Below are 13708 nucleotides of genomic sequence, written 5' to 3' on the forward strand. Positions count from 1 at the left end.
TTTTCATCTTCTTTTCTATATCCATTCTTGTCAGATTATCAGGAAACAATGTTCTATTTCTTGGCAAAAAGAAAGTGGATAGCAAAAGGTGGCTACCTTTTCTTTCCCTGCTTCAGTAATTTTTGTAGGTGAGAAATCATATTTAGGCTTCAGTTCCAATAGTCCAAGAGACTCAGGGTTCAACTTGTCAGCATCCAAGAACAATGGTTTCCACACATAATTGCCACATATGTGCTTTTTGGGGCTCTACCATTTATGAATGTCTACCATGTTTTTACAAGTATTTTTCTCACTTAATTCACTCAACACACTTTAAGGTATGTATTATCAACCACATTTAGTAATTGAACAATCTGAAGTGGAGAGAAGTTAATTCATTTGTCTGGGCCAAGAGCTAACAAATAGAGGAACTTAGAGTCAGTCACAGGTTTCTGAGTTAGAAGCATAGCTCCGTGTGTATGCATGTGTGCATGTGTGCATGTGCATGTGTGTGTTGAGGAGGGCAGGGAAGAGACAGTAATCACAGCCTTTTAGCACATTCTTCAATTCTGGTCCTTTTCCAACATTCAAAGCAAAAGGGAAAATGCTAGCCTTACCTTGCAGTTGAGACCATGATGAATAGACAGAAGATGGAGCAGTGAAGCAAGACTGTGAGACGTGTAGAGAAAGTTATCTACTTTAAGTAAGTAACTAGCAAAACTTTTAATTATTACAAAATCCATGTTTTTACATTGAAGAAAGTTAGAAAATACAGATAAAAACAAGCAAAGGAAAACATCATGTTCCCACTACCCAGGGACTACTCCTGTTTATACCTTAGTCCACATAGTTCCAAGACAACACACATATGTGTATATATGTATGTATTTTTGTAGAATGACATCAACCTGTACACACTGCTGTGTAACTGCCTTCTTTCCGCTAACAATCTCCATCATTCCTTGACAGTACATTTGCTTGCTGGCTCCCACACCAAACTATGTATGTGTGACCCTTACCCCTGCTGGGACCTGCCTCCAAGCTTGCTTTCTTCCTCATAATATCAGAGTCTGCCTATGTTCTTTTTACAATAGCATCTTACTCATGAACAAAATCTTTCATCTTGTCTTTTTAGTCTAAAAATAAAAGACAACGGGATTTAAACAAGGATTAGATTTACATTATATATCATAAATTCTGTGTCTGGAGTCCAAACTGAGCCTGCGTAGGCATGCATGTGTCTGTACTGAAAGTTAACAAGAAATAGATGAATGACAGACAAGTGGTCTGATAGCAGGATTCAGCCTATCTTTTTATAGTTCTGAAGTTACAGTTGTGTTCAGTGATAATGTAGGAAATGATGCTGCAGGGCCTCAAGATCTGACATGACTTCTGGATCATTACCAAAAAAGGATTGATGTATATCAGGGTTATTTTATGGTTAAGACGTAATTATTCTAGTACTACAGATACTTAAACAATGTCCCACTACCTTCTTGCATTACCTCCTGAAAAGCTGAAATGTTTCTTGCTGTGTGGATCAAGCTCCTCTCTGTAAGGTAAAGCAAACATAGAGTCATTACTTGGTTTTGCTGGTATTTTACTTCACACAGCATCTTTGAGTATTTAAAAATTAATTTTATTTTCACATTGCTACATAATGGATATACTTATCTTTGGGGCACATGTGATAATTTAGCACATTCATATAATTTGTAAAGATCAAATCAGTGTAATTGGGATATCCATCACCTTAAATATTCGTCGTTTCTTTAGGTTAGGAACATTAGAATTATTTTTTCAGATATTTTGAAATACACAATAGATTACTGTAAACTATAGTGGACCATTGTTTTTCTTCTTTCCACATGGTACCCTACTTTGTTAGACTTTATTGATTGAAAAATATTACCTCCAAAATTTGGTTGTATTGATGGAAAAATTTGTCTTTGTGAAATTTATTTTTACGTTAAAAATCTTAGCCCGTATCTCAGCTGGGCATTCCCATGCTTGATAGATGGTGTGCTGATGCACAGTAATTGACATTTGATCCTCTTTATTATGTTTTCAAATATTTAACTATTGATATTTCATTGAACAATGAATGCATGAGGCCTGTTAACTACTCTTGCAATTTTTTCTTTTTTCTTTTTTTTTTTTTTTTGAGACAGAGTCTTGCTCTGCCGCCCAGGCTGGGGTGCAGTGGCCGGATCTCAGCTCACGGCAAGCTCCGCCTCCCAGGTTCACGCCATTCTCCTGCCTCAGCCTCCCGAGGAGCTGGGACTACAGGCGCCCGCCACCGCGCCCGGCTAGTTTTTTGTATTTATTTTAGTAGAGACGGGGTTTCACCATGTTAGCCAGGATGGTCTCGATCTCCTGACCTCGTGATCCACCCGTCTCGGCCTCCCAAAGTGCTGGGATTACAGGCTTGAGCCACCGCGCCCGGCCCAATTTTTTCTTTTTTTTAAGCACCTGAACTACACACGGGACAGTTTTTTCTTGAAGTCTTTGTAAGTTTGTTGTATTTCAGTTCTTTATAAATTAGCAAGAATAATAACAACGGGCATAAGAGGGGATAATAGGACGTGTGTAGCGGGGGAAGGGGTTTCTTAATGAATAAACTGAGACATTATATACTAAGTGTTTAATGTGCAGCTGGTCAGAGAAGGTAATAAATGTTACAGGTGAAAAATAAGATGAAATAAAAGACTAAACGGCACATGCAGGATCCTCCAGCTCTTGGGTCCCACGACTCCTAAGTTAGTGCTCTTTGTCCTACTATGTAGTTTTTTGCTACTGTCAGTTCTTTAAATTTCCTCTACAAATGAGTGTTTGGTAATGATGAAAAGTGTTGAAATGCAATCTTGAGGGAGATTGCGGAACTGCCTTCCCAGCTGTTGTAAAGATTGGCTCTGCTTTGTGGATCTGCAGTACTTCTGGATGCTCTTGTGTGTTGGGAAGGGGTGGACAAGTGGGGCTGTAGATCCTGAGATTTCTCTCCAGCCCTGACAATCTGTTAAATGTGACACAAACTCAACCAAATGAGAAACCTATCTCCTCACTGGGAGTTGAATAGATACTATCACCCTTTCAAACCACAGCTTTAGGGAGTAGGCAATATTTTACAGGTAAAGATGTAACTGAAAAGACCAAATTATTTTGATGATCATTTCTCTTTGACACAGTTCATAGCAGCCTGAGAAACTACAACATGGAAGTACTGAAAAAGTGATTCTAATCCAGACTAATGTGTGTTGTTTAGTATTTACTTTTGTCAGTACATTAATCATGTCTTATTACGCTTCACGCTAAAGTTATATTTTAAAAAAGCCCTAATGATAACATTGATGCATTGTCCTTTGTTGTGAGTATAAAGACTTAATTTGATGAATAGAAGTTAAGAAAATGTTTAATCTTCCATTATAGTATAATGATTGAGATTCATCCATCTGTTCCACAATAATAATAATTTATCATGAATGAGCATGCTTATAAAATGATGGAGGCATATAACAGAAATTGGGTTTTCTTCCTTAATTTAAAAATTCTGACCTTGTCCTCTTTGAACTCATCCTATGCTTCTATCTTTAAGTTATTCATTACATCCCAGATTTCCTCCTTCTACATTTTTCAATGTTCCCATTGAAAGGAACTTGGAAATAGAAGAGGACAGAGACTTGTAAACATCCCAAGCACTAAAATTTCCCATTTCTGTCTATTTAGCAGCCCTGTAGAAATGTGTCTATTTCTTTTATTTTCTGTGTAGTGTCCTTGAAGATTTTCCAAAGAAAATTTAAATGTTTGCTTTTTTATATAGCTAACCTAGACCTGATGTTTCAAATTAGAGGTAAGTTTCTTGGAGTTTGAACTAACTATAAAGAAGATGTAGCCAGGCGCGGTGGCTCATGCCTGTAATCCCAGCACTTTGGGAGGCTGAGGCAGGTGGATCATGAGGTCAGGAGATCGAGATCATCCTGGCTAACATGGTGAAACCCTGTCTCTACTAAAAAAAAAAAAAAAAGAAAAATTAGCCAGGCTGGTAGCAGGTGCCTGTAGTCCCAGCTACTCGAGAGGCTGAGGCAGGAGAATGGCATCAACCCGGGAGGCGGAGCTTGCAGTGAGCTGAGAGGGCGCCACTGCACTCCAGCCTGGTCGAGATAGGAGGAATCCTTCTCAAAAAAAAAAAAAAAAAAAGAAGATGTAAGTGTATACTTGGGGTAAGCCAGGACAATACACTGGGTTTTCATTAATCAACATAATTTTTCAGGTTTTTAATCTAACCTTGAGAAAGCACACAGGCGGTGACAGAATGGACAATCCTATTGAGCTATTTTGGCAACTTTAATGTCTCCACTGAGAGTTAAGATCTCTCCTTCAGCTTAGGCAGAAGACAATTCTCTCCTAACCAAGAGAATCAAATGGAAACACATGACAGAGTCATTAGTGATCTGGATTAGAGAACAAACAGTACTTTCACAAACTGGCTGATGGAATTAGATGGAAAGGTGTCATGACACCCTTGGGGACAGAGGCAATACCTAAGAAGAATAAGCTCTACTGGCAGAGAAGCAATTCTGTCCAGACATTGATGAGTTAGTTTAATTTGGAAATGACTTTCAGTTCTCTGAGCAAGAGGACTTGAGGACAGAAACAACTTATTAGAAAATAAAATGCTTTTCCTGAACCCCAAGCTCCTTCGTGATTGAAGAATTAAAGATGTTAATGATCATAAAAGAGTCTAAACAGAAATGTTATGTGAGGAAAAGCCTAGCTGCCCTGCCATCTCTATTGTGAAGATGATGAAAGAAAGCATATGTACAGAAAGTTCAGGGAATTTAAAAAATATTTGAAATGTACAAAAGCTCAGGGAATTAAAAAAAACCATGTGTCTACCACAGTAATAGTTGCCATATTTTTTCATGTCTATTTTTCAATGTCACACATTCTTACAGATGCAGTTAAAACCCCTATTTATTCCTCCCTGATTGGCCTCCCCTCTTCACAGATAGCATTCTTGTGAAATTAGTGTGCATGCTTCCCTTCTGTATTTTTACTTTTACTGGGAATGTATGTATTTGCATATAGTCTCAACTCCACATAAATGACATCATCCTGGGAACACATCTTTCGGCAACTTGTTTTTCTCACTCAGCATTGTTTCCAACTTTTATCTGTTTTAAATTTTTATTTTTTATTTTTAAGAGACAGAGCCTTGCTCTGTCACCCAGGTTGGAGTGCAGAGGTGTGATCATAACTCACTGCAGCCTTGAACTCCTGGGCTCAAGCAATCCTCCTGCTTCAACCTCCTTCAAGTAGCTGGGACCACAGGTATTTGGCCCCTTGTCCAGCTAAGTTTTTAATATTTTTTAGAAATGGGGTTTCATTATGTAGTCCAGGCTGGTGTTGACTCCTGGCCTCAAGCTATCTTCCTGCCTCAGCCTCCCAAAGTGCTGGGATTACAAGCATGAGCAACTGCGCCTGATCCAACTTTTATGCATGTTGATACACAAAGTTCAACTTATTTATTTTAGCTGTTGTATTATATTATATTGTAAAAATATATCTTATTTATCTATCTCCTGATTGATGAACATTTCAATATTCATCAATTCATATTGATATTCAATATTTATCCAATATTATGCTTTTAAAACAAATATGTAGTGAACATCTTCTGCTTGTCTGCTTGGGCATTTATATGAGATTCTTTCCTAAGGTATGTATGTTAGAAGTGGAATATGTGGAGCAGGGGCATGTACATATTTCAGTTTTCTATATATTGCCAAGTCGCTATCCACAATGTGTGAACTACTTTATGTCCCTACCAGCAGTGTATTTATATTTTGCCACATCCTGCACGTCACATTTTTTTTTGGTCAGTTAATGTGGTTCTCTAAGGTTTTTAATATCAAAAGAGTCCTAAATGGCTTTTTTCAGGTCCAAGAATCGATTCCCAATACACAGAATTATATTCCACTATGATACGTCTATTCTACTCTAATTAAATTGCTATTTCATTAGTGCTTGACTTTAACTGTAGCCTGGTACTGCACCCATCTTAGGCTTTTAAATGTTGATATTTAATTTCTTGTCAAGGAATAATATAAAATTTTATTATTTTCAGATCTTCAATGTCAGATACATAGAATTTACAACTTGGCAGGAATGCCATGTGTAATTCTTGCCATCTGAATAAAAAATAGTTTATGGCATCTAATCTCTGCAAGACAGAATATGTCTTTTGTGGGGCCCCTAGTCTTCTGCTAAGGGGCTTTGGGAAAATTAAGGAAGCCAGCCCAACCCTGGCTTACTTTCTGGGAGTATAATGGGCTCTGTAGTCTTCTCTGCCAGTCCTAATTCCAATTATCCTACCTACCTCTCCATGGTAAAGAGGGAAATTCAAAGGTTCTATAGATTTGAAACAAGCCCCAAACCTGGTAACCTAACACACAAACAGAACCATTTCTGGATTCATTCTTCCCAGGGTAGAGAGAAGTGCTCTTAAGAAATGACATCTTGCAGAAAGATGAGTCTCCACAAGCCATTGTAAACTTGAGAAAAGAACTTGAATTTGAGAACACAAACCTGAGGCTAAACCAATACATTTATCACCCAGCTGAGAAGCAAATAGAAACAACCTGGTTTGGGTGAATTAATGAATTAGTATCTAATTATATGTGCTTATTTTAATAGAAAGTTGCAGTCATATGAAGAATAAAGAAACAACATATGACACAAAAGCAAAGCCAAAATAACCAGAAGAGCTCCCAGCAAGGTTATGTTGCAGAATCCTCATCCTCTGTGTCTCTTTCCAAGTGCCATAGTGGTTGTAACCTGCCGGGAGGGCTTTTCCTCCCTTAAGCTTCTTCGGTAAACAAAAGAGTTGAAATAAAAGCTGCTGAATGAAAATGAATACAGGTTTACGGCTAGAGAAACCTGTCTGGGTAGATGAACTTATCTTATAAAGAGTCCCCCAAAAAGAGAAACAGTGGGCACATTATTGCCAAGTAAACCTGGCTTTTTAACACCTTTCCAGATAAGCTCAGCCAAGAAACAGGAAGATCTGTCCAGTGTCAGGACAGGGCTTTGGAATTTAGAAGAAATTTTGCTTTTACAAAATGGAGGCAAGGTGGCCACTGGGCCAGAGACACTGGAAGGTGGTGGCTCACGGAGATTCACTCTAGGTCAAGTCCCTTATAAAATTATAGGGACTCCCTTTCCCCATTTCACACTCATAGAATGACTGTAAAACTTATGTTTATTTATATTAAGCAGTATTTGCATATGCCAGGACATTTATGTATATGAACTCCTTCAACTCTTACAAGAATCATATCTATTTTGCTGATGGAGAAACTAAGGCACAGACAGGTTGAAAAACTAGATGAAGACTGCAGAGCGGGGATTTGAAGTTGGGGCTGCAGTCTATGTTCTTAACCACTGCATTTTAGTGCCCCTCACTTAAAGCATTGTTTACTGCCTCTTTCAAGATGTTATACAAACAAGAAACATAAAGCTGCATATTTCAACTCGAGTGACCATTTCCACTTGGTTCTGTTATCTTCTAACAATTTTAATGAACAAACTCATCAAACAGAAAAATTAAGTTTAAAAAAATTGTCATATCCTGTTTACTTTAATGGCAAAATACAATTTTAGCAATGCTCTTTTGATGTAAACATAAAAATATTGAAAGCATAAATAAACTATCAGGCCAGCCAAATAGTAATTATTTTGACATTAAACAAGATATTCATCTGTTTTCCTGAGTAAATAATCTCTGACAGCATCTAAAAGACAACGAGACCACGCAGCATTCAGGCACTAATGTACTCACTACATGGGGATAAAAGAAGCAAATGTTGGTGGATCAAAGGGGGCTCAGAGCAATGAGTAATGTAACACTCATCTCAAATTAAACAGCCATCTCCATGATGTAATGCAGAGTGGAGTGTCTACCCCACTTTCCTTAGCAGCTGGAAGAAGAGAAGCAGTATTCCTGGGAGACAGAGAATTAGGGAGGAGGGTATTCATGACCTGGGCAAGGTGGAGAAGGGGAAATTGACAAAAGAATAGAGGAGGTCACCCTGTGTTCTGGCTCCTACTCTCCTCCATGAAATGGATGAGGATCCATCCATCGCACCCCATTCTAGTTTGACAGCACCTAGAGTCCTTTACCTTAACCCATGGATGTCTGCCTTCTGGAGCAGTCATGTTTAACATGTGCTGCTGTGAAGGGTCTTGCTTGAAGGGGAACCCAGAAAACTTCATCTCACTTGACAGTCTCTATCATCTGGTTAGTAAAAGCCCATGTCTTCATAGGGTGCCACAAGGCAGAAATGTGACTGCCTGAAATGTATTTATTTATTTATTTTTGAGACAGTCTTGCTGTGTGGCCCAGGCTGGAGTGCAGTGGTGTGATCTCAGCTCACTGTAACCTATGCCTCCTGGGCTCAAACCATCCTCCCACCTCAGCCTCCCGAGTAGCTGGGACTACAAGTGTGTGCCACCATGCCTAGCTAATTTTTGTATTTTTGGTAGAGACAGGATTTCGCCATGTTGTTCAGGCTGGTCTCGAACTCCTGGGCTCGAGTGATCCTCCCACCTCGACCCCACAAAGTGCCAGGATTACAAGTGTGAGTCCTACGCCCGTCCCCTTGAACATTTATATTTAATCATGGTAATCATCAATAAGCACTTTGAAAGCTATTGTTCCTTTATGGGTGGTTTCCTTATAGCTGGTTTACCCCAGCTATAAGATGGGGTAATAGTGCTGACCACATGAGTTTGTTCTGAAGATTTAAGCATAAACTACTGAAAACAGTGTCTGGCATACAGTAGGTACTCAACATTATTTTTGTATTGTAATTCTTTTATATTACCCCCCTAAAAACTCCGTGGAGTAGTGGGAGGGCAGATTGTTAGCTCCATTTTCCAGGCAAAGAAACTGAGGCATGGTGAAGTCTTTTCCCCATGAGCTTATGGCAGTTCTGGAAGTAAAAGCTTCCGATTTTTGTTTCAGTCCTTCATTGACCCAGAACCTAAGTTAATTTTTCTTCCTTAATTCTTAAAAGTCCTTTGAGAATTCCTAGTAGGGTCTTCTAGGATCACTTTTCTAACCCAAAGATTCGCTTACCCTGAGCATGGACCTTCCTGTAGTAAAATCCAGCTTCCTCAGTTCACTGTGAATTTGTGAAGAATCAATGGACAGTTGGTACAGATGCGACACAGTGGGGTTTTCTGTGGGTTTACAAACATTCTTCACTTGAACTTGGGAAAGTGAACTAAGCTAAAGCAGAAGAATCCTTTGGTTTTCGTCAAGTTGCCTTGGAGAAACAGGAAGTAGGATACTAGTTCATTGGAAAAGCAGAGTATACTGGATGTGATGCTGCGGTGGGGTTTGTGTCCTCCTGCTAAATGCTAACTGACGCTAGCATTAATGCATTACAGTCACATGGCGCTTTCCAGTTACAAGACATGTTCATGTGTATTAGCTTACTTAATCCTCATGAAAACCTTGTGAAACTGATGAGTCTACAGATCAGGAGACAAGCTCTGAGAGATTAAGTGACGAGTCCGGGACTGTACAGCAGGCAAGTGACAGAGAGGGGTCAAGCCAGCTCTTACATCTTCAGTCAAAGGGCCTGCGTCCCGGAGCTGGAGGAGAGGAGCCAGAGGGAGGAGGCCTGTTAGAGGTCCTGGGTGATGTGAAAAGAGCTTTTTCCAGCAGCTAGGAAGCCAGGGCGCCCAGTGTTGGGGTCAGCAGAGAGCAGGAGGCCAGCTGCCCTGAATGAGACCTGCTTTGTACTCAGGGGGTGCTGAGATTGCCCTATGCTCAGTGTGTACAAGGGCTAGACTCGTGCATCAGACTATTGGGCCTGGTTCCACTTTGTTTTTCCTTAAAGAAGGAGGGAGGGGAAACCCAAATTTTGGTTAGATTCAAAAGATCAGACAGGGGCAAAATCACTCCCTGTGGTGGTTACTTCCAGTAGTGGTGGGAGCAGCAAAACCAGCCCCCAAGAGTAGTTTATGAAAGATAATGTAATCTGTGGGAGGAAGATCTAAACATGCAGTGTTCTTCCAATGCTGTTCTTACCCAGTATGGAAGTCGTTACAGCTGTCATCTCTGTGAATGAACTTCTCTCTCTCTCTCTCTCTCTCTCTCTCTCTCTTTCCTTTTCTCTCTCTCTCTCTCACACACACACACACACACACACACACACACACACACACACACACACCCCTATTATTTATTTAGCTCTTCTTTTCTCTAAGCCAGGAAGTTTACAGTCACTATTTCATTTAAGTTTGTTGTTGTGCATTATTAAGCCCAGGTAACAGATGAGAAAACTGAGATTCAGAGACATTAAGTAAGTTTACCAAAGTCACGGCTTATTAGTGATGGTACCTGGACTCAGACTCAAGTCTGACTTCAGATTCCTAGCTCTTACCCACTATGCTTTGCTGGCCATCATGGGATGCTTCACTGTTAATATTTGCTAGCACTAATGCTGACCCTGACATGATATTGTCTAGGACAGTGGTTATGCATTAGGGTCATGAAGATACTTCGAAAATCAGATTCCTGGTCACCTCCCTCAGAAACATGAAATCGGAATCTCTGAGTGTGAGGCCCATGAATCTCTATTTTCAAAAATTCTTCCCAGGCAATTCTCACGAAGACAGCTCAGTTCAGGTCTGTGAACTGGCATCTGTAAACTGCTGCTCTAGTGCTTTTACATTTTTTAGCCCTGTCTTATGTGTAACTTTATTTGCTTCTGAAAAACAACACACATAAGTAAAGAGGCAGGCACAGGAAGTATGCTGGCTCAGCGCCATGGTTCAGCTTTGCCACCCAGGACAGAGAAAGGAAAAACTAGTTGGGGACTATCTCTGGACAAGTTCTTATCCAATGTGTATATACTGAATTCAGATGACTGTGAGGAGACAGTGTCAATTCCAAATTGAGAAAGATGAGAGAAAGACTGAAGGCTCAGGCTGTAAAAGAGGTTGCTTTTCCAAGGAAATATGGCGCAGAGAGAGAATAGCTTAAACTGAGCTAGTTTAACAGAATGAGAAGGTCAAGATTATGCGTTAGTATTAGGTTGGTGCAAAAGTAATTGAGGTTTTTGCCATTAAAAGTAATAGCAAAAACTGCAGTTGCTTTTGCAACAACCTAAATATGTCACCAGCTGCTGTAACAGTTAGAACCCAAAATATAACAATGGCCCAAGCATAATAGAAGTTGATTTCTCATGCAGACAACAAACCAAGAGACATGTTTCAGGTTGACAGGTGGCTGTCTTCCAGAAGGTGGTTCAATGACCAAACCTTCCATTCTGTGGCTCACTGCCTCCTGCCAGTGGAAGGAGATTGAGAGCACGCAGGGGACATGCCTACTTCTTAAAAGCCTTAGCCTTCTAGCCACAGCCTAGGAGATCTCAACTACCTGCCCACCCCTAATAGAATGGGAACTGGGAAATACAGTGTATTTGTATGCCAATAAAGAAAGAGAAACAGAGTATTTTGTGAACACTATGTTCAGCTGGTCTTTGCCATATCATGTGAGAGTCCCCCTCAAAGCCTGCCATGGCAGTCCTCTTAGTGGCAGGTGAAATAAAACAGAATAATCCTGGACAAGGCAGAACAGTGTTTTACATTTAAGTTTAGCCCAAGCTAATTGAGTAATATGAGACTGGATGTTTGTTACATCTTAAGGAAATTCTGCTGAAACTCCAGTGTCACAGGAAGGCACAGAAAAGAAAGCAGGAAATGACTAGTACAAGGCTTTGTCAACCAAACAAGGTAGAGGACTTTTTCTTTTTTCTTTTTTTTCTTTCTGAGACAGAGTCTCTCTCTGTCGCCCAGCCTGGAGTACAGTGGCACAATCTCGGCTCACTGCAAGCTCCGCCTCCCGGGTTCAGGTCATTTTCCTGCCTCAGCCTCCCGAGGTAGCTGGGACTACAAGCGCCTGCCACCACACCTGGCTGATATTTTTGCATTTCCAGTAGAGACGGGGTTTCACCGTGTTAGTCAGGATGGTCTTGATCTCCTGGCATTGTGATCCACCTGCCTCTGCCTCCCAAAGTGCTGGGATTACAGGCGTGAACCACTGCACCTGGCCAAGGGCTTTTTCATAAAAGTCGTTGTTCTTATCTTTCCTCTAATTTTGCCTGAATCAGTGACAATGTCGTCAGAGATGAACACCTGTCCAGGGCCCACACACAACACTTGGAGCAAATGCTGCCCCTCACAAAATATGAGATATTACAGTGCTCTCAGTAGACCCTTGGTGGAAACTAGTGTCTTTCTTCTATCCTGCAAGGGAAAGGCAGATTTTTTTTTTTAATCTCTCCCATATATCCCCAGAAAATAAAAACGCTTTAACCTCTGAATCTGCAAAGTCATGACACAACCTCCCTGTTTTCTTCTCAATGTCTAAAACCCAGTGATTTAGTGTACGGCCTATTCTGAGAAGTGAAAACTGTCAAATTCCATTATTGGATTTCTTTTTCATCCAAACGCCAGGATCATATTCTTCCTTCTTGAGCAGAATAAATAATAAAATCTGTATTTAGGAATACCTAGTGTCACACAGATATATGTTAAAAAGATCCGGCCAGGCGTAGTGGCTCATGCCTGTAATCCCACTTTGGGAGGCAGAGGAGCGTGGATCATGAGGTCAGGAGTTCGAGACTAGCCTGGCCAACTTAGTGAAACACCGTCTCTACTAAAAACACACACACACACACGCACACAAATTATCTGGGCATGATGGTGTGCACCTATAATCCCAGCTACTCAGGAGGCTGAGGCAGGAGAATCGCTGGAACCCAGGAGGCGGAGGATGAAGTGAGCTGAGATCGCGCCATTGCACTCCAGCCCCAGTGACAGTGAGAGACTCCATCTCAAAAAAAAGAAAAACAAATACGGTAGTTTCGGTTGATGACATCTTACAAGAGGCAATAGTATAAAGAGGCTTCTAAGTCAAGCTGCATTAACAGATGGGGCCCAGATCATGATGGGTAGTTATTTCATGATTCTCTCCATACGGGGGTCCTTGCTCAATTTTGAGTAAACATGTTAAATGGATCATTCTAAAACTGCAGTGTTTCCTGAAAAAGAATGAGTGATGATGGGAAGGATCTGAGCATCAAGTCCCATGGAAAATTGCAGACAGAAACTACGATCTGTATCATGGGGAAGAAAAGATCAAGATGAGTCTGATAACTGAGGGCCCAGGAACTAAGGCGTGCTTAGTGTTACTTTGAATACCTCTGGTGACCAACCAGACCAATGTTAAAAGTTTTGGAGCATTAGATTTAAGTCCATATATAAAGAAGAATTTTCTAATGATTTATAGTTTTCTAAAAATGAAATAGGCTCTTTAGTGACATAGAGGAGCTTTTAGTTAAGAATTGTATAAAGGGGTCCTTGCTCTGAATGGGAGGTTGTCCAAGATTACACCTTTTCGTTCTGACATTTTCTGAAGCGGTATTGGATTTTGGGGGAAAAGCAAGCTCTGTGCAGGAGCAAAATAGGCACTCCCAGGAGACGCAGAATGCTTAAAGACACCAAATAACAGGGGCGGAGCAAGATGGCCGAATAGGAACAGCTGCAGTCTCCAACTCCCAGCGTGAAGGACACAGAAGACCGGTGATTTCTGCATTTTGAACTGAGGTACTGGGGTCATCTCACTAGTGAGTGCCGGACAGTCCGTGCTGGTCAG

Source organism: Colobus angolensis, unplaced genomic scaffold, assembly GCF_000951035.1.
Source record: "Colobus angolensis palliatus isolate OR3802 unplaced genomic scaffold, Cang.pa_1.0 Scaffold224, whole genome shotgun sequence".
NCBI classification, from domain to species: Eukaryota; Metazoa; Chordata; class Mammalia; order Primates; family Cercopithecidae; genus Colobus; species Colobus angolensis.